The sequence below is a fragment of the Oryctolagus cuniculus genome, chromosome 4, assembly GCF_051225735.1.
Source record: "Oryctolagus cuniculus isolate XC-2025 breed Fujian yellow rabbit chromosome 4, ASM5122573v1, whole genome shotgun sequence".
Classification (NCBI taxonomy): Eukaryota; Metazoa; Chordata; class Mammalia; order Lagomorpha; family Leporidae; genus Oryctolagus; species Oryctolagus cuniculus.
Genome location: NC_142870.1, coordinates 77,195,595 through 77,214,390, shown reverse-complemented (window position 1 = coordinate 77,214,390; position 18,796 = coordinate 77,195,595). Strand labels below are relative to the sequence as shown.

Sequence of the window (18,796 nt, the reverse complement as noted above, 5' to 3'; positions counted from 1 at the left end):
GCGCGGCGGCCACTCTCGGGGGACTTGAGGCAGCGGCGGCGGCGGCGACGGCTGCGGCCCGAGTCCCGCCTTAGCCCGCTGGGCGCGCAGAGCCGCTGCTCCCGCTGTCCCTCCCCTGGGCCGAGCGCCGAGGCGCGGGGCTGTCGCCCGCGGGCGCGCGAACGCACAAACACGCTCACACAGACAGTCGAGCCAGAGGCCGGGACACACACACACACACACACACACACACACACACAAGCAGCCCCACACGGACAGTCGTGCCGGGCGCGCACACACAGGTGTGAGGGAGCCGCGGCTGGACGGCGGCGGCGGCGGCGTCCCACAGGGATGACTATCTGACCCCAGACTTAGGCACCTTCCTCAGACGCCACTAGCCGCCTGCCAGCCCGGAAAGCTGAGGGCGCAGAGGGAGGCGGGCTCGCAGGCGTCCGTCCAGCCCGGCTCCGGCCGCCTCTCCAGTCCCTCTGGTCGCGGCGCCCGGCGCTCTCCGAGGTCCTAACGGAGCAGACAGCGCCACCGTAGGCTCCGCCCTCCCACCGTGGGAGGCAAGCTCCGCCCCCAAGCCAGCCCCCCTCTCGCCCCGCCCCTTCTTCCCGGGGCGCGCGGGGCGGTGAAAGGGGCGGGGCGCTTCTGGACGTCAAAGGGCGGGAAGAGCTCGACACCAATCCTTGGCTCCATAGGACCCGGTTCCACGGTCTCGAGGCGCGGAAGAATTTTGGGGATAGGCCCAAGGAAAAGCCAAGGAGAGAGGGAGGGGAGAATGTAGAAAAGTAGACGTGGGCATTTGATTGACAGCGGGATTGGCCAGTCTGCTGCGGAGCCGTGCTTTGGGGGCTGCAATTGGCGCTACCTGTTGAAGGACGCCAGTGTGAATCAATAGCAAGCCTGCAAGCGTGCGAACTTGGGCGCCTGCAGTCCGAGGCTGCGGCGAGAGTTACCTAGGTCTGATTGGGCAAGTGTTTTGCAGCCACTTCTGTGAGCCTCCAGGTGTGTCTACTTGGTTCCCCTCAGCCCTGGTACCTGCGCTCAACTCAGTTTTGTGATTAACTCCCGCTGTTACCTAATCATGCCTTTAAAAGGGTCCTCTGTGCTAGGGGGCATTGTATTTCAGTAGTTTTGTTGTATACTCTTATATGTAGCCTTCCAGATCTTTCTAAGAAGTAGAACTACTTCTTACCCCTCAGCTTCAAACAAGGATGTTTAACTTTTTAAAGAAATATTTCTTAAGTAAACCGTGTCTACAATATGTTGTAACCTTTTCCTCTGAGTCACAATAATGGTATTGAAGAATGCATTATGCCTTGGGGGCGGAGCGGGGAGAGAACTGCTTTAGGATGGAAAGATTTTGTTCTGAGCCTGTCATGCTACTGAGCTGCGAAAAACTGAAACTAGATTTCTTCAGCTGTGAAAATGAAGGAACGCTCAGTGGGCCATAGCTAACTATAGACTTCGATTTAAGCAACACAACAGAGCTCAGTAGTAATCACCCCAAACATGGTCTTAAGTCTTCCTGATCTGGATTGGCTTTTTTCTTTCTCCTTCCCTCCCCACTCCGTAATAGGAAGTAGGAAGGGGAAGACTTGAAACAGAAGTTCCTTGCCCAAAAACCTAGCAAGGAAATGACGGTGGTGGATTAAAGCTCAGTTTTTCAGATCCTCAGCTCAGTGCTCGCTCTTCTTAACATTTGCAGTGATGTCTGCTTTACTATCCAATACTGCCTTATGGTCTCTCATTGCCACAGACAATAGTAACCCTCTGGAAGGCAGGCACTGCGTTATTCGTTTCTTCTCGCTACACAGTATTACATTTATACTAGGCATTTCACAATTTTTGAACAGTTGATTTATTAAGCACTATTAAGGGTGGAACAAATGCCACGACTGATGTAAACTAGATCCCGATAAGGTTCCAAATTCTATATTGAATTCTTAACAATTTGGCTTTACTCTCTTTGCCCATATTTTTTTCTTCCTGGCTCATCGATCATTTAAAAGCATGGGTGTTAATTAAGGCTAAAGAGTTGGCTTTCTTCTCTTTACGTCTGTTTTTTCCTTTTAAAAGAGGAGGAATCAACTGTAATTCTTTATGGACTAGTCATTATTGTCTAGAAAAAAATGAATTTAGATGTCCTCCTTCCTTTCAACAAATCTATCCACAACTCCTTAATTGTCAAGTAAATGAAAACAAGTCTATAGATACTATTGGTTTGGTATTTTGATGTGAATAAAAAAGATAACCCAGCTCAGCAAAGTCAGATGTAATGTTTACAAGAAAAAACCCTTAAACCACCAATTACTAGCATCATATTGTGTCAAACGAGATGATTTTTTATTCTAAAAATTGAGGGATACCATAGGAAAAAAAGTGCACTAAGCAGATTGATAAAGACACTTCTTCAGAACCCTGGAGAAAATACAATGAGTTAAAAAGAGGTGACAATAAATATTCCTTCAGATAGGACAACGAAATTGAGAAACAGAAGAAAAGCCAAGTTCAAGTATATGAATGTTTACAATATTAGAAGCCTAAAAAATAAGAGTCATTAGAATGCTTATATTGTAGATTATTTGGAACTATTTTAAATATTTGTTTCTCTACAGTGGCTAGCATAATGCCTTATATGGAGTACAAAGTCTCAGTTAATATTAGTTTGAGTAAATGACAGAAAATAAAAACTTCAACATAATTGAAATCTAAGAGAGAGAGAACAGAAGATTTTTATGCTAATTCACAAACTATAAATAAAAGGACAGAAATAAGAGGAATGTCCTGTGTATATGAGTGGACAGCATAAAAAATTGCATCCTAAAAGTCTTACTAGGTGAGCAAAGCATATGAAATATCTATGGCAGCAAATTCCATTCTGAACTGATTAAAAAGCAATAAGAAGGAATGAGACAAGACCATAAAATAAATCTGGTACTCAAAGGAAACTTTAGAATTGGATCAGGTAATATTAATTAGGAACTTCATTCATTTCTGTCACTCCCCCACTCACGGAGGAAGGACACCAGACCCTGTGCTGTTCTTTTTGCCCGGCCCTTCCTGGGTTAGCTGCCGGCCCCCCACTCGCGGAGGAACGATGCTGTCCCGGGTTTGCTGCTGGCCCACCTCCTTCCGCGGAGGAGCGGCACACCACCGGCCGGCCAGCTCTCTCAGGGGTTGCTCAGATGTTCCTAGTGCATGTTGTCTCTCTCCTCCTTTATAGTCCTCTTCCACCAATCCCAACTCTGCTGCCCACACGCAGAGCACGCTGCTCTCCTCCAATCAGGAGCAGGATCAGCTCCTGCAGCTTGTTAGTCGAATTGGTGAGGCAGCTGTGTAGAAGTTGTTTATTCTCTCTCAGCGCCATATGGCGGGAGATCAGATGCACAGAATTTGTCTTAGTTCCAGTAACTTAGTCTAGTCTCAGTTGCTCCCCACAATTTCTCTGCCTATTGGAAGAATATCTCATAGAAAGGAATTACTGAGGTAGAGTTTTTGAATAAGCCATGATTTCTTCCTAAAATTACAAGTAGGGAGAACTGAAAGAAAGAAAAATAATCTATTTGGAGGAAAATCATCAAATCATTTAAACAAATATATTAGGAGGATTTTTAGTATATATGTTGAGAATATATTACAATGCTCTGTAAGAGTCTGTCAACTTGGATTCAAGCCAACAATTAAGCTAATAAAAGCTGCCTTTCCATGCCCCAAAAAGTAATGGAATAATAGTAGAAAGTACATACATGTGTAACACTTCACACAGAGAAGGAAATTTGTTAAGCTGCCTAGGCTTGGATAAAGCTAAGCCAAGTTGAGAATACACATGTAAATGGTCCAATGTCTGTAGAGATAAAAAAAATTATACCAGTTACTTAGCAGTTATATTCCAACACTACACTAGGAACTTTACAAACATCTCTATGAATTTGGTCATTGTTGTAACTCTGTAAGATACATATTTTACAGGTGAGGAAATTTGAGACCCAGAAATATTGAAGAAATTAACTCAGGGCCACTTAGATGGAAAATCCAGCCTCCAAATATAAGGATAACTTCTAAAATCATGCTCTTAACCACTACCCTATTATAACTAGAGGATTAAATAGGAACTGGGATAGTGAAAGGGGTTGGAGAGTTCAATTCTAAAATAGTGAATTTTTAAGGAGTTTCAAAAGTTCAAGGTAAATTCACATTCTGTTTTCTTCATTTTTTTTCAATGAACTCTTTGAAATCCCCGTTTAGGTGTGTTAGTTTTCTAGGGCTGACATAACGAAATACCACTTCTTGGGTAGCATAAACAATCAAAACTTTATTTTCTTCAAGTTTGGGAGGCAATAAGTAGGTTTGGTCTGTTCTGAGGCCTCTCTCGATGGCTTGAAGATAGTTAACCCTCTGTGACCTTGCATCGTCTTTTCTCTGAAGACACATATTTATTGTGTCTCTCCATATTTTCTCTTCTTATAAAGGTAACAATCGTATTGGAGATAAATCTGATGTTTCCATTTTAATTGCTTCTTTAAAGGTTCTATCTTCAAACAATTATTAATGTGGTTTTATGGTTATATTCCAAGGAACTGATGGTTAGGGCTTCAACACAGAGTGGTCCTCAATGCATAGGACTTTGAACTCACATAAATCCTATTCCAAAGTTCTTTCCTCATGATAGTTTTCTTTCAAAAAACCAATGAAGCCCCCATTATATGAATATTTTATATTAGAAAAGTAAATGGCAAAATTCAAGTTAAGATAAAATATAATAGAAAAATGAAAAATATATAGTCAGTAGTTTGGGTATTACAGAATTAAAGACCTTTGGGAGTTATGTGGCAGTGAGCACTAGAAGTAGGAGGCTTTGGGGATTACAAGTTAATGAGAATTCTTGTTTGACAAAACATCTCCATAAAATTTGAAATATAATAACTGAGTCACAGAGGGGCACCCTACCAATATAGAAGAAAATCAGTTAATCAACAACTCATTGGACATAGCAAGGCAGTACTAATTTTCTCAGAGAGGTATAGTCTCTGTGAATAACAGAACAGCTGACAGGAGAATGTGGGTGAAGAGAGAGTGATGACACAAAACTTACTATAGGCTAGTGTGGCAATTATTTACATGAGCAAATCTGAACATTTCAAATCTGCTTGATGTGAGATACTGAGTTTTTGGACTGAGAAACTACTATTCCAACCACTTCTGACTTCCTAATCAAGCTTCAGCACAATCCATGTTATTTACCAGTCTAGAACATAGAACTTCATTAAAAATAACACAGCTGTAAAACAAGCCTTTATGGCAAATTTTTAGGAGGATTAATAATTATCTTTCCTTCCTAAATCTTCATCCGACTTTTCTCTGACCTCATTATGCATCCTTTAGGCAGGATACTGGTTGATAATTGTCAGTCAGCTTTCCATCAGAGGCAGAGTGACCAGTCCTTACTCAGTCCAGTGCAAGCCACAAAGGAAGAAACCACAGGAATAATTAAATAATGCCATAGTTCTCATGGGTTTCCGATAAGAAAGCAGAGGTCATTAGGATAGAACCAAAACATACAAAGTATGGCTCAGCACACAATCAATAACAGACTTGCAAACAGAACTCATGCCTTCAAGGGCAAAACTCAAATATTTGCTATTAAACATGCAATTAAAATCAGTTCTTTATGCATATTCTAAAATATATTTTCACATATCCATCTATCACATTGTGATGTGGTAAGTGAAATGGATTTAGTCCTGTGACAGACCTAACTTTACTAACTATAGCACTAACAAACTCTTTCAGTCTTTGTGCCTCATTTTCCCTATTATGTAGAAACAAATATAAACTATGATAAGAAACAGATGCAATTATGTAAGTAAAAGTGATTTGTATAATATGAACCATAAAAACAAATATTGTTATTATTCTTTTACTTTAATAAAATAACTTAAAGAATTTGCTATAGTTTGAATTTTTTCTATTATTATTAACGTAAAATTCCCTTGCATCAATGGATTGACTGTAGCTGAAACTGAGAGAAGGCAGTTTTGGATTAGATGGTCTTTAAGGTTCTTTCCAATCCAGAGTTCCATTTTTATATGCTTTAGTTATGAAGATTCACCAAACTCGCTTCCTAAACACTATCATGCCTCATTGACCAGGGAACTAAAAGGCACCCATTGTAGATATTGGCCAACAGAGATGAGCTGTAGACTATAGTAGGAAAAAAAAAAAAACAGAAATTTTCAAAACTATCCTTCTACAAATTATAGATTCCCAGAAGTCACATTTGTATCAATATTTCCATGTATATGTCTGCATGTACATCTCAGTATAAAAGTAAAGTGTGCTATTATAGAAATATTAGAAGATCTAAGCATTTATTTCTAACATTTTTAGACATTAGTAAGCAAATTGGAAGTGTTGATTTCCAGTTTTAACTAAACATTTGTTGTGAGCATTTCCAATTTAATTAAATATTCTTCATATACAACCATTTTTGAATGTCAATATTATATTAAATCTGGAAAGTCTATAATTTATTTAATCATCTCCATATCTTGAATATTTTGTTTCTAACTTTATACTATTACATGTAAAAGTGGGGAGAATACTTTTACACCAAATATTTGGTAAAGTTTCAGGTTGATTAGAGGATGTTACTATGTCAATATAGTATGTCTTCATAGTTATTTCTAAATTTTATTTTTAAAAGTTTTTGTGAATTTATACCCTCATTAAGAGCTTATGTCTCTGTGGAGACTCATGCTACAATTAACCTTTGTAAAGTGGAATCTCATACCACCTACACTGACTTTTTAAAATTTAGATATTGACAAAGTTCAGAAAGAGTTTTAAAATGATAAGGATTCAAAGGAATAATCAACTAAATAGAAAAGACAAATGTGGTCAAAAAAAAGTAATTGATTGTGGTTTCAGTTTAGAGGGCATACCTATATCTTTTTTCAAGGAACCTTAAGGTTAGGAAGAAAGAATATTCCATATGTTAGATTTCTAAATTTAAAAAGTGATTACATAAACTTCCATTCAATGCTATCAATAAGTAAAAAGTATATTTTTGCACGTTCTTGTTTTTTAGAGGGAAATGAGACAATAAGAGTGAGAGCTAAAGAGAAAAACATACAGATAGGTCTGGAAAAGAATTTCATGGGGAAAACAACAAAATCTTAAGAGAATTTTAAAATCAGTTTGGATTTTTGTAATTATAGACAAAATAAGTAGTTATGTGAAGCCTTGGAATCTGTTATTTACACTGAAGCTAGAAGCAACATTCAGACCACAGATCATAGAGTCTTTGACACTGCTATAGATGACAAAAACTACAAATGGTTGATGGCTTCTCTTGGGTTGGGAATATGGAGACAAGTAAATAGTCCTTTTATGACCCAGTCTCTCATTTCCTAAAGCTTTAGTTCACCATGATTCTTGAATATTGTATTACTTTAAGTAGGACTAGAATCTGTATTTGTTTTCATGATAGCAATAACTGTCGCTCCCCCACTCGCGGAGGAACGACACTGGACCCTGCGCTGTTCTTTTGTCTGGTCGGCCCTTCCCGGGTTGGCTGCTGACCCCTCCACCTCCGTGGAGGGGCGGCCCCCCCGCCACTTTCCCCACTTCCGCGGAGGAGCGGCACACCGCCGGCCGGCTCTCTCGGGGGCTGCTCAGGTGTTCCTTCAGATGTTCCTGGTGCATGTTGTCTCTCTCCTCCTTTATAGTCCTCTTCCACCAATCCCAACTCTGCTACCCACAAGCCGAGCACGCTGCTCTCCTCCCATCAGGAGCAGGATCAGCTCCTGCAACTTGTCAAACTGATGAGGCAGCTGCGTAGAGGTTGTTTGGTCTCTCCCTCTCAGCGCCATATTGTGGGAGAGCAGATGCATAGAATAAGTCTTAATGCCAGTAACTTAGTCTAGTCTCAGTTGCTCCCCACAATAACAAATTTAATAATGCAATTACCCAATTAATTTTACCTAATGGCTAAAAAAGGGTTGACGTTAAAATTTTGTAAATGTTCATTTAATTATTAGTTCTGCTAAAACTGACACTCTAGAGTTTTAAAGAGTAAATTAGGATACTCCCATGACTTTGCTTTCCCATAAATTTCAAAGCCAGACTCATGAAAGTAGACTAACCGTGATAGTCTTCTTGCCTGCCCAATTGCAGACTCAAAGATAAGAAAACCCTTTAGAGGTGGGAACTCTCTGGCTGCACAGGATAAGCTCTCTGTTCTAATCAGCTTCTTGGCTAGCTTTGGCTGACAAAACATTATTGTTCTCTTAACCTTTGCCAAGCTGAAGAACTTTACAAGTTTCTTTTTTTTTTTATTTCAGTAACAGCCAGAGTGATTTATGGCTTATTCTCCCTCCAGCTCTCTTCACTTAGAAAACCAAATTTTATTTCTCAGTCTTATTCCTTCCTCCCCATCGTTCGAAGTTCTCTGCTGTCTTTAGCCATCATCCTCTCTTTAATGCAAATATTACTTCATTTTGTTCAGCTTTTGAAGTGCATTTGTGTCTACTGTGCTTTAATTATAGAGACCAAATATCTTAAACTTTCTGGGACAGTTCCTATTTAAAATACTCTGTACCATTGTTCTCTTAACCCATTAAAAAAAGTCTAGTTCTTCAATAAATACCACTGTTTTCCATGATGCTGTTTTTAAATTTGAGTGGCAAAATATATGGGGAGACAGATACACAATTCTGTATTTTTAAAAGCAGGTATTCTGGTTGTAGGCAGACCTGAGTCCGCCACTTATTCAATGTGTGTCGTTGGACAAGTTACTTAACTTCTCTTTATTTCAGTTTTCTTATCTATAAAAGAAATTAAAAAATTACTAATGTCATAGGTTGCTGTGAATATTAAGTGAAATAATTCATGCTGGCACTTAACACACTGGCTGGCATATAGGAGTCCTCTAATAGTTCACTACTATTAATTTTTAGCACTAAAATCTTATATGAATAATGATGATCATAAAAGAATTGTAGGAAGAACAAGTTAACTTCACCAAACAAAAGAACTTAACATGAAAACTACCAAATGCTGTTTATTATGATCTAGACTTTGGGTAGCCAGGTTATTTTTAGGTTAATAATTATATAATCTTGTATAAAATGAAATTTTTATAGAAACTGTAAGTGTGGCTGAAGTTGGGGAGACTCAGAATGGCAAAACTTGGAAAATAGGCAATGAATTCAGTAATATTATCTAATGGACACGGTGGTCTTAAGCCAGGTCTTCACAAGAAATTACTAGCAAAACAGGACAAAGGGGAATGTGTCTATAGGTCAAAAATGGCTGAATTTGCTTAAATATTCTCAACATGGAAACATCGTGCTTCCAGACAGTAAGAAATAATATAGGCCAGCGCTGCGGCTCACTAGGCTAATCCTCCGCCTTGCAGCACCAGCACACCAGGTTCTAGTGCCCATCAGGGCACCGGATTCTGTCCCAGTTGCCCCTCTTCCAGGCCAGCTCTCTGCTGTGGCCAGGGAAGGCAGTGGAGGATGGCCCAAGTACTTGGGCCCTGCACCCCATGGGAGACCAGGAGAAGCACCTGGCTCCTGCCTTCGGATCAGCGCGGTGCGCCGGCCGCAGTGCGCCAGCCGCAGCGGCCATAGGAGGGTGAACCAACGGCAAAGGAAGACCTTTCTCTCTGTCTCTCTCTCTCACTGTCCACTCTGCCTGTCAAAAAAAAAAAAAAAAAGAAAGAATATAAACTTAACCTCCCTGTCTGTGTTCAAACTCAAACTCCAGGATTGAGATGAGTTGTGAGTGTTTGTTTGCTTGCTGGACATATGGGTATTTTTATGTTATTATTAACAACTTTTGGAGATCAAAATAATCATTGGAAGCCATTGGCAATGTAAAATATTTCCTGATAATCCACATGAAGTACTCAGAGACTTGCCAAGAAGTACAGGGGGAAAAAAGGGAAAGAATAAACAATTATTAAGCAAGCTGAGTTCTTCAAACAATTGTGAGAGGAATAATATGCCATAATTTCAACAGCAGATGATGAAAATGGCAATGCAAATATTGTTTTAACTAATATATATCTTCGCTGAATTTTCTATTTCTCTTCATATAATCGTATGCTCTTTAATGAAGCTTATTCATTATATGTATAATTAAATTTGATTTAAATTTTACACTACTGTAAGACTTTTTATGTAAATTAGTTTGTAAATAAGAAAAAAATAAACCTTTTGTTAGATATATACTCTGATTTGTAAATTTAAAAATATGGTTACTAGGGTGGGTGTTTGGTGTAGTTGTAATATGCAGTTTAGAATACCAGCATCCCATATGAGAGTGCCTTGGCATGAGTCCTGGCTCCTGTTACCAATTCCAGCTTCCAAGTAATGCACAACCAGGGAGGCAAGACATGATAAGAACTTGGGCCTTTGCTATCCACATAGGAGACCTGAATTGATTGCCCAGTTCCCAGCTTCAGCCTGGCCCACACCTAGCTGTTGTGGGCATTTGGGGAGTGAATCAGTGGATGGGAGATCTCTGTCTCTGAGTGTGTCTTTCTCTCTGATTTTCAAATACATAAATTTTTAAAAGAACTTGAATTTTTAGATAAATAATAAAGAACCCAAAGTCTATTTTAATTCATCAACTTTTATAAAAATTTCCACAATCCAAGAAAGCAAGCCAGCTGCGGGAATCAAGAGCAGTAACTACAAAAATGTGTGTTCAATGGAAATGATAAAGAATGAATTTATTTACTATAAAATCAATTAATTCATATCATATTATATCAGGCTTAATGAAGACCTCAGCTGTTGACAGTACAGGAACAGAAAATAGGTAAAATACCAAGAATATACAAAAGGGTCAGTTAATTATTTTAAAAATGGCTTACAAAAATCTATTTTTGTCTGTTATTTTTCATGGTCATTTTTCCAGCACTTACAATAGTGTCTGTTACATGATAGGTATTTAATAAATATTTACTGAATGAACAAGTACTAGCAGTTGATATTCATGTTTCCTGCTAGATTTTTCAAGCCTGAGCTTGAAGTAATTAACCCACAATCTAGATAAAGTGCTTCACTTATTCAACAAACATATACTGTGTGCCTATTTTGTGCAAAGTACAATGCTAGATGTTACAGGGAACAAAAAAGAAAAGAAAACAAGTAATACTAACTTGAAGAGCTACTAATGGGGAATGACAGACATGTGAACAACTGATTATAAGCCACTAGTATGAAAGTAATGATGTGAATTAGCCCTGAGATTGTATTTAAGGAATAAACAATTATACTATCCAAGTGTCTTAGTGAAGAAGAGATTACTGAATTGAAAAGATTGTTCTTAGCTCTTCTTGAACCTTTTTCTCTGCTTAGCCTCCTACACCCAACTAATTTTCCTCCCATTTCTTGAGGTCCTTTTCATCTCCTTTATTGGGTCATCTTCTTTTTCATAACCTCTGAAGATTTAAGAAGCGAATAGAATAAGAACAAGAATTGGTAACCATCATAAATTAATTTTTCAATAAGTTTGGTAGTAAAGGAAAAACGTATAGCAAAGAAAATAAAAAAGTGAAAAGAAAAGGGCTTGAGGAGTGCATTAGAATTTACAGTTTTGGGGGGAGAGAAGTAGAACTACAAAACAACCCAATAGAGATGCAAAAGTGAAGTAAGTTTTAACCAATGAAACAAGATTATAATCTGCAACATCTATTTCATAACCTTTCTACTTTTCCCAGCCTCCAGTTACCCCCCTCCCACTGCAACTCCGGCTGATTATGTTGTGCTGAATGTACAAAGTGGAAGTCATTCAATGGGAATGTCCTCATCTTCCTCCCATCAAGTCTTAACAATATCAGCATTGCAAGTTACCTGTACTCACCCTACCCCTTTGACAATTGAAGAGGGATTTCTGCTCCTGAACTTTGGACCTATCTGTCGCTCCCCCTCTTCGTGGAGGAACGACACAGGACCCTGCGCTGTTCTTTTGTCTGCTCGGCCCTTCCCGGGGTTTGCTGCTGGTTCTTCCCGGGTTGGCTACTGTCCCTTCCACCTCCGTGGAAGGGCGGTTCCCCCTGCCACGTTCCCCACTTCCGCGGGGGAGCGGCACACCGCCGGCCGGCTCTCTCGGGGGCTGCTCAGGTGTTCCTTCAGATGTTCCTGGTGCATGTTGTCTCTCTCCTCCTTTATAGTCCTCTTCCACCAATCCCAACTCTGCTACCCACAAGCCGAGTACGCTGCTCTCCTCCCATCAGGAGCAGGTCCTGCTGTTTATTGGTTGAACTGGAGGAAGCTGAGTAGAAGCTGTTTCCTCCTCTCCCAGCGCCATATTGTGGGAGAGCAGATGCATAGAATAAGTCTTAATTCCAGTAACTTAGTCTAGTCCGAGTTGCTCTCCACACCTATCCCTCCATGTTTTTCAGAAACCTCATCCCAGTTATTCTGTCTCCTACATCTTCAATGCTTTTCTTTCTTATCTTCCCTCAACATGTAAAATTCTACAATGCTATCCATCTTAAAACAACTTATGTTTACTTTCAAATTTCCTTTTAGCAATCATTCTCCCTCCTTAACAGTCAAGTGTCTCAGTTGTTTAAGCTTCCTGAGTTCCCTTTCAATATTTGATCCACTGTTCTGTCTGAGGTTACTTATGTCAAGCACATTTAAATACAAGGGACACTTTTTGATTTCCTTCATACCTAATTTCTCAACACAGTCAAACTCCCTCTTTTTGCAATATTCCCTTCTCTTGGCCACGGCTCACTCTCTTTGTTATCCTGCTTCTCTGTTCACTCCTTTCTGGATCCTCCTTTCCACAAAAGAAGTTGAACTGGCTCAAGTTTTCATTCAAAATCTTTTTTCTTTACCCTCTATATTCTATTTCCTAGATTTTATGATCTGTTTAGCCCCATGGCTTTAAATATCATCTATATGCTAATGACCCACAAATTGAGAACTGTAGCCCATATTTCTTTTCAGAGCTCCAGATATCTGTAGTCAACTTTCTACTTGATGTCTTCATTAGGATGACTTTAAGAGATCTCAAAAATAAATAAATTAAAAAAAAAGTCCCAAACTAAAGTACTCCTATTCCCTGTTTCCATATGGGTACATTGTTCAGCTAGTTTGAACATACCAGAAGCCCAGTGATTACTTTAATTCCCTTTTCCTTACTTGGTGATAGCTTATCTATGATCAGTCCTTGTGTTCCATCAATTCTACATCCCATACTACACTTTTGATATTAATGGACATTGTGAGAAAGAAACACATAAGCTCTCTGCATCTCACATATTAGATCACTAAAAGAAGACAATATCCATGGATTGGAGCTAAGAAAGGGGGTATAATATTTACAATCAAACAGTACCTTTGGAAATGCTATCTTCCTATCTAACAGCCTCTATCTCTTTGTTCCTACTTTCTCCCATTTAATCACATTCTCCCACTTTTCTCAAACTTCATATGTCAATCTTTGTTTATCAGTATGACAATTAAGAATTTCTAGAAACTGCTCACCTTCTCTATGTCCAAAATTATTGCCATTTACCCTGATTCTCCATGAATTTTAGGGAAACATGTCAATGAGAAAAAATGCTACACAGATCTGAGTAAGCAATATATTTCTTTTTTCATCCTACAACAGAAGTGATGAAGGTGTGGTTAAGGAAAGATTTTATTTTTTTTTTGCCACAGTGGAGAGCATGCTTTATTGAATGGGAAGGAAGAACTTGAAGATTCTTACCTAGCCATGTTATAATAAGGCTTTATTTAGGTCCAGTAAGAATAATTAATAATTTCCTCAGCATATTATTTTAAAGATCTTTTAAAATTCTTTTTTAAAAATCCTGAATTATGATGAAAATTAACTGCTTTAGAGTTGGAATGGTGTTTTGATTTTTCAGATAAAAATAAACAGAAGCCCAGTATTTTTTTCACTTTGGCATTTAGAATTTTTTAATATGATAAAAAAGCAAGCTTTGCCTCCTGGGTGTTAGGAGAGCTTCTGACTGTAAGAGTCAATCAATCGGGAAGGGCATTTGTGGGTAGGAGTTGCAAAAAATTCCCAGCTTGACCTTGAAAGTGAGAATAATAATTGAGACTAGTGGCAATGAGCATTTATTTCCCATGTGTTGCTGTCTCTCTCACATTTTTAATTTGGTTTAAATTTCTGTCCCCTACCACCTACTCACGCACAGTTCATGTGTGCTATTAACATCAAATGTATATTAATGAGCCCTCACAGCTGGCTAAAAAGCTTCTTCTAGCAGGCTAATAACATCACTTTTACTCAGTGATGCTGTGCACAATGTAACCTAATAAAACTGTGTCATGTTCACTGAAAAGCAATCAGAATAAAATAATAGTTCACCCACTCAAAGAGGTAGCAACTAGGAACACAGCAATACTGTAAATCTATCCTGATTTATGTATCTCAGTGGAATCTGTGTCCTTGTATATATTTCTCTGACTCCATATACATGTATTGCAGAGAACAGAAACAAAATGATGAAATTTCAAGGTTGGAAAAGATATAAAACACCATGTACTCCAATCAGAAATTTAATGTTTAAATTATCGTAACAATATTTTCTCTAAGTGGTCTTCATCACACATCTTAAAAGTACCCCCTCCCCACCTCCTCCCTCATCTTTCCCCAGCAATAGAAAGAATAAAATATATATAGATAAGAGGTTTTTAACCTTGGCTACACAATGGAACACCTGTGTGAGCGTTTACAAATCTCTATGCTGAGGTCATAGTCCAAATCAACTGAATCAGAATCTCTGAGGGTGGAACCCAGGAATCATGATTTTTTTTTTAGCCTTCCAAAGTGATTTCAAATGCACCCAAGATGGATAACACCTGCTTTGCAGGTAACACATTTCAAAATGATAAAATTGGTGGCCAGTGTTGTGATGCAGTTGGTTAAGCTGTAGCCTGCAGTGCCGGCACCCTACATCGGCTCCAGTTCATGTCCCAGCTGATCCACTTCCAATCCAGCTCCCTGCTAGTGTGCCCGGGAGGGCAGCTGAAGATGGCCTAAGTTCCTGGGCCCCTGCACTGACATGGGAGACCTGAAGGAAGCTCCTGGCTCCTGACTTTGGCCTGGCCCAGCCCTGGCTGTTGTGGCCATTTGGGGAGTGAACCAGTGGATGGAAGCTCGCTCTCTGCCTCTCCCTCTCTCTGTGGCTCTGCCTTTCAAATAAACAAATAAGTCTTAAAAGAGAGCGAGCAAGCGAGCGAGAGAGAATGATAAAATTGATTTTATAGGAAGTCAACATCTTTTCTTGCAAATTTGACCTAGAGAAATTTTCAGGTAATTCCTAGCTGAAGCTCAGGGAAAGAACCTCTTGTCCTTGTCAGGCCAAAAATGAAAACAATAGATTATTTTTTAGAAAGAATGGCTGAAAGGTTTAAAACTATAAGTAAAAGACATCACACAAATGGAAGAGGAGAGAGAGCGGGGGGTGGGAGGTGGGAGGGAAGTTATGGGGGGGGAGCCATTGTAATTCATAAGCTGTACTTTTGAAATTATATTCATTAAATAAAAGTTTAAAAAAAAATACATCACACAAAAGTCATTTTTTAGTCCTTGAGGGACAAATTCCTTTCTTTAAACTTTTCCACATCTGAGATATAGTAACATCCAAGTAAACTTTCATTTTAGAAAACTGAATGATGGGTTGTCTCCTTACTCTAGAAAAGATATTAAAAAGTAACAATCATGCAGAAATCTTTAGGATATATATCAATGTATTATCCCTATAATATATCTCAAACATTGCTCTCTACATATATGTATACATACGCATTATACATATATAATCTTAGACACTAAATGTCCTAAGCCTTTATAGGTAATGTTCTAGTGGCTGGTTATCAAGTGCCTCCATTCTCAGAAGGAAGTATAGCCACATTCCTAATTTCTTAACTGAGTGAGCATAGGTAGTCTAAATGTAGTAATCACCCTTCCACAGGAAAGACTCTAGAATTATATAACTTCTTCTTCTATTTCTTTCTTCTACAAGTTAACTATACCTTCAATTTCTCCAACCATTCATCATAAAACATGACTTTATTTTATCTATATATTGTTGTCATTTTCCTCTTAATGCCTTCCGGAAACCTTTAGCCCTCTTAAATTATGGTTCTCAGAAATGTGGAGTAGTCGACGCAGTGGCGTAGCACATAAAGCCACCACTTACAGTCCCAGCATCCCATATGGGTACTGGTTCAAGTCCCAGCTGCTTCACTTCTGATCCAGCTCTCTGCTATGGTCTGGAAAAACAGTAGAAGATGGTCCAAGTCCTTAGGACCCTGCACCTGCGTAGGAGGCCCAGAAGAAGCTCCTGGCTCCTGGCTTCAGATCAGCTCAGCTCTGGCTATTGAGGCCATTTGGAGCATGAACCAATGGATGGAAGATATCTCTCTCTCTCTCTCTCTCTCTCTCTCTCTCTCTGCCTCTCTGTAACTTTGTCTTTCAAATAAATAAATAAATAAACCTTAACAAAGAAAGAAATGTGGAAATTACATTCTTGGTGCTAAGTACCATATGAAAAAGCCTTTTACCTGAATGAATGGGAGAAGTAGTTGGTCTGTAATTTTTTTTTAAAAAGTACTAATATGAAGAATCATTAAATAAGAGATAATCAGTTAGTGCAAACTGGTACATTGTGACTGTTAAGTGTACAGTTCCGGACCTGGGCAACTAAAAGAATGTAGTTTCCACTCAGTACTTAGGGGAAGACTTAGGATACAGAAAGTTTTGAAAGGGCAGACCAGGACTTTTGGGCCTATTAATATTGTAATGCATGACAGTTGGGAGTTGGATATTTAAGTCAGGCATCTAAGGGAGAAGTCTGAGCTTTAAATATTAGAATGATTTAAATGTGTGAATCAATGGTATTTAAAGGTATGTTATTATATCACATCAAGATATTAGATTAGATAAAGAGACTCAGTAGAGATAGAAAAGAGAGGTGCAAAGACTGAACCTTGAGACATTCCAATAGAAAGAAGTGAGGAATAATCTGAGAGAATGAATAGGGGCAGTCAAACAGGCAGTTAAAAAACCAATGAAGTGTGTTGTGCATGCCAAGAGAATGGAGAGAGTGCTCAACTGTGTCAAATGCTGCTGAAAGTCTAATAAGATGAGGACTTAAGGTCATGGATGATATTGACAAGAGTGATTGTGGTGGAGAGGCAAGGATAAAAGCTTATTTAGAGCACATTCAAGAAAGAACAGGAAGAGAAGAATTGGAGATCAAGTGTATAAATACCTTTTTATTAGAGTTTTGCTGTAAAGGAAGAAGAGAAATGGCATATTGGCTGGAAGGGAAGTAAAATGAAGGGAAGGGTGATTTTTTAATAAAATAAAAACAGTATGCTTATTATTGGGGAAAATCCATTAGAGCGCAGAAAATCAATAATGCATGAGAAATGGGAAGACTAGTTAGAGGACATTCTTGGATGGGAGAGAAAGAAAGATTGAAAGCATAACTAAAGGGCCTGGCATTATCTAAAAGTGCAAAAATGTTTCCATAACAACAGGGGAGAAGGCAGAGTATAAAGTCACAAATGTTTCGGCTAGGGCACAAAATGTGGTGTTGCTTTTGGATATTCTGTAAGCATTGCATCTATTTATTAGGAAAAGAGGAAATAAGGTCATGAGAGAGGGAGTATTGGAGTTTAAGGAGAAGGGGAGGCTCACACAGTGTGGCACAGCTGGTTAAGTTGCCACATGGGACTCCTGCATCCCATATCAGAGTCCCAGGTATTCTGCTTCCAATCCAGTTCCCTGCTAATGTGCTTGGGAAGCAGCAGTTGATGGCTCAAGTACATGATTTCCTGCCACCCATGTAAGAGATCCAGATGGAGTTCCTGGCTCCTCGCTTCAGCCTCGCCCCACCCTGGCTGTTGTGGCCATTTGAGGGAGTGAAACAGCAAATGGGAGATTCTCTCTCTCTCCTCTCCTCTCCCAAATAAACAAATAAATCTTTTTAAATAAAGGACAAAGAGAAAGAATGGAATAATTGTCTAAGTCTAACAGACTTTAAGGTCCCACTAAGGTTAATGATCATTGATCATATAAAAAAAGACCAGTCAGCACTGTTCTGTGTTTTTTTCTAGTCATACCAACTAAATAAGTGTAGACATGTAATAAGCTTAAAATAATATTTAACCATGACTGAAGACAAATTGTAACAATATAGTGAGAAAGTTGAAAGAGGCTGAGGGTATAGGCAAGGGAGTTAGTATAATGATTGATCACAGAATTCAAGCTGAATCACAAAGGAAGTGAATACATGAGTGATTAGATAAATGTTAGTAGGATAGACATTTTATTGGTCCTGGTAGGTTTGAAGGATTGTTGAACTCAAGGTAATGGAATAAATGAGCTGGAAATGTTGGAAGAAGTAGTTGTCAGAGTGGAAAGTTTGAAATTATGAAGAGGTTTCAGTTATTAACAATCACAACATTTAAGATGTGACCTATACAGTGGTTCTTCTGAGAGTAGATGGAAGACAAGGTTATTGGAGGAAGAAAGGAATTCAAGAAAATGAAAAATCAGGCTATTGGAAGGGTCATCTATAACTACAAAGAAATCAACAATAATCAAGACACCAGCTTTACTGGAAAGGGGAACAGATGTGAGAAGTGCTCTTCAGAAGGTTGGCACATGACTACAAGGAGTAGTGGGTGGAAAAGATATCAGATGGCATGAAACTCAAATTTCAGGAGGGAAATGGTTTAAAGAATTTTTGGCACATTTCTGTTCTTTATACAACATACTTGCTTTCATGTCCAGC

General features: G+C 39.0%; 1 protein-coding gene across 14 annotated transcripts in view; it reads right to left on the bottom strand.

Moving 5' to 3' along the window:
• Positions 1-3,314, bottom strand: part of STXBP5L (syntaxin binding protein 5L) — a 425,888-nt gene extending 422,574 nt beyond the window's left edge. For 13 of the 14 annotated variants that reach the window (XM_051859274.3, XM_051859272.3, XM_051859275.3 and 10 more), the window contains exon 1: positions 359-566. The gene's annotated coding sequence lies outside the window, so the exon portion shown is untranslated. Of the gene's footprint in view, positions 1-358; positions 567-3,114 lie in introns of those variants that run through there. The other variant, XM_089331765.1, reaches the window with a different exon arrangement.
• Between the last annotated feature and the right edge of the window lie 15,482 nt (positions 3,315-18,796).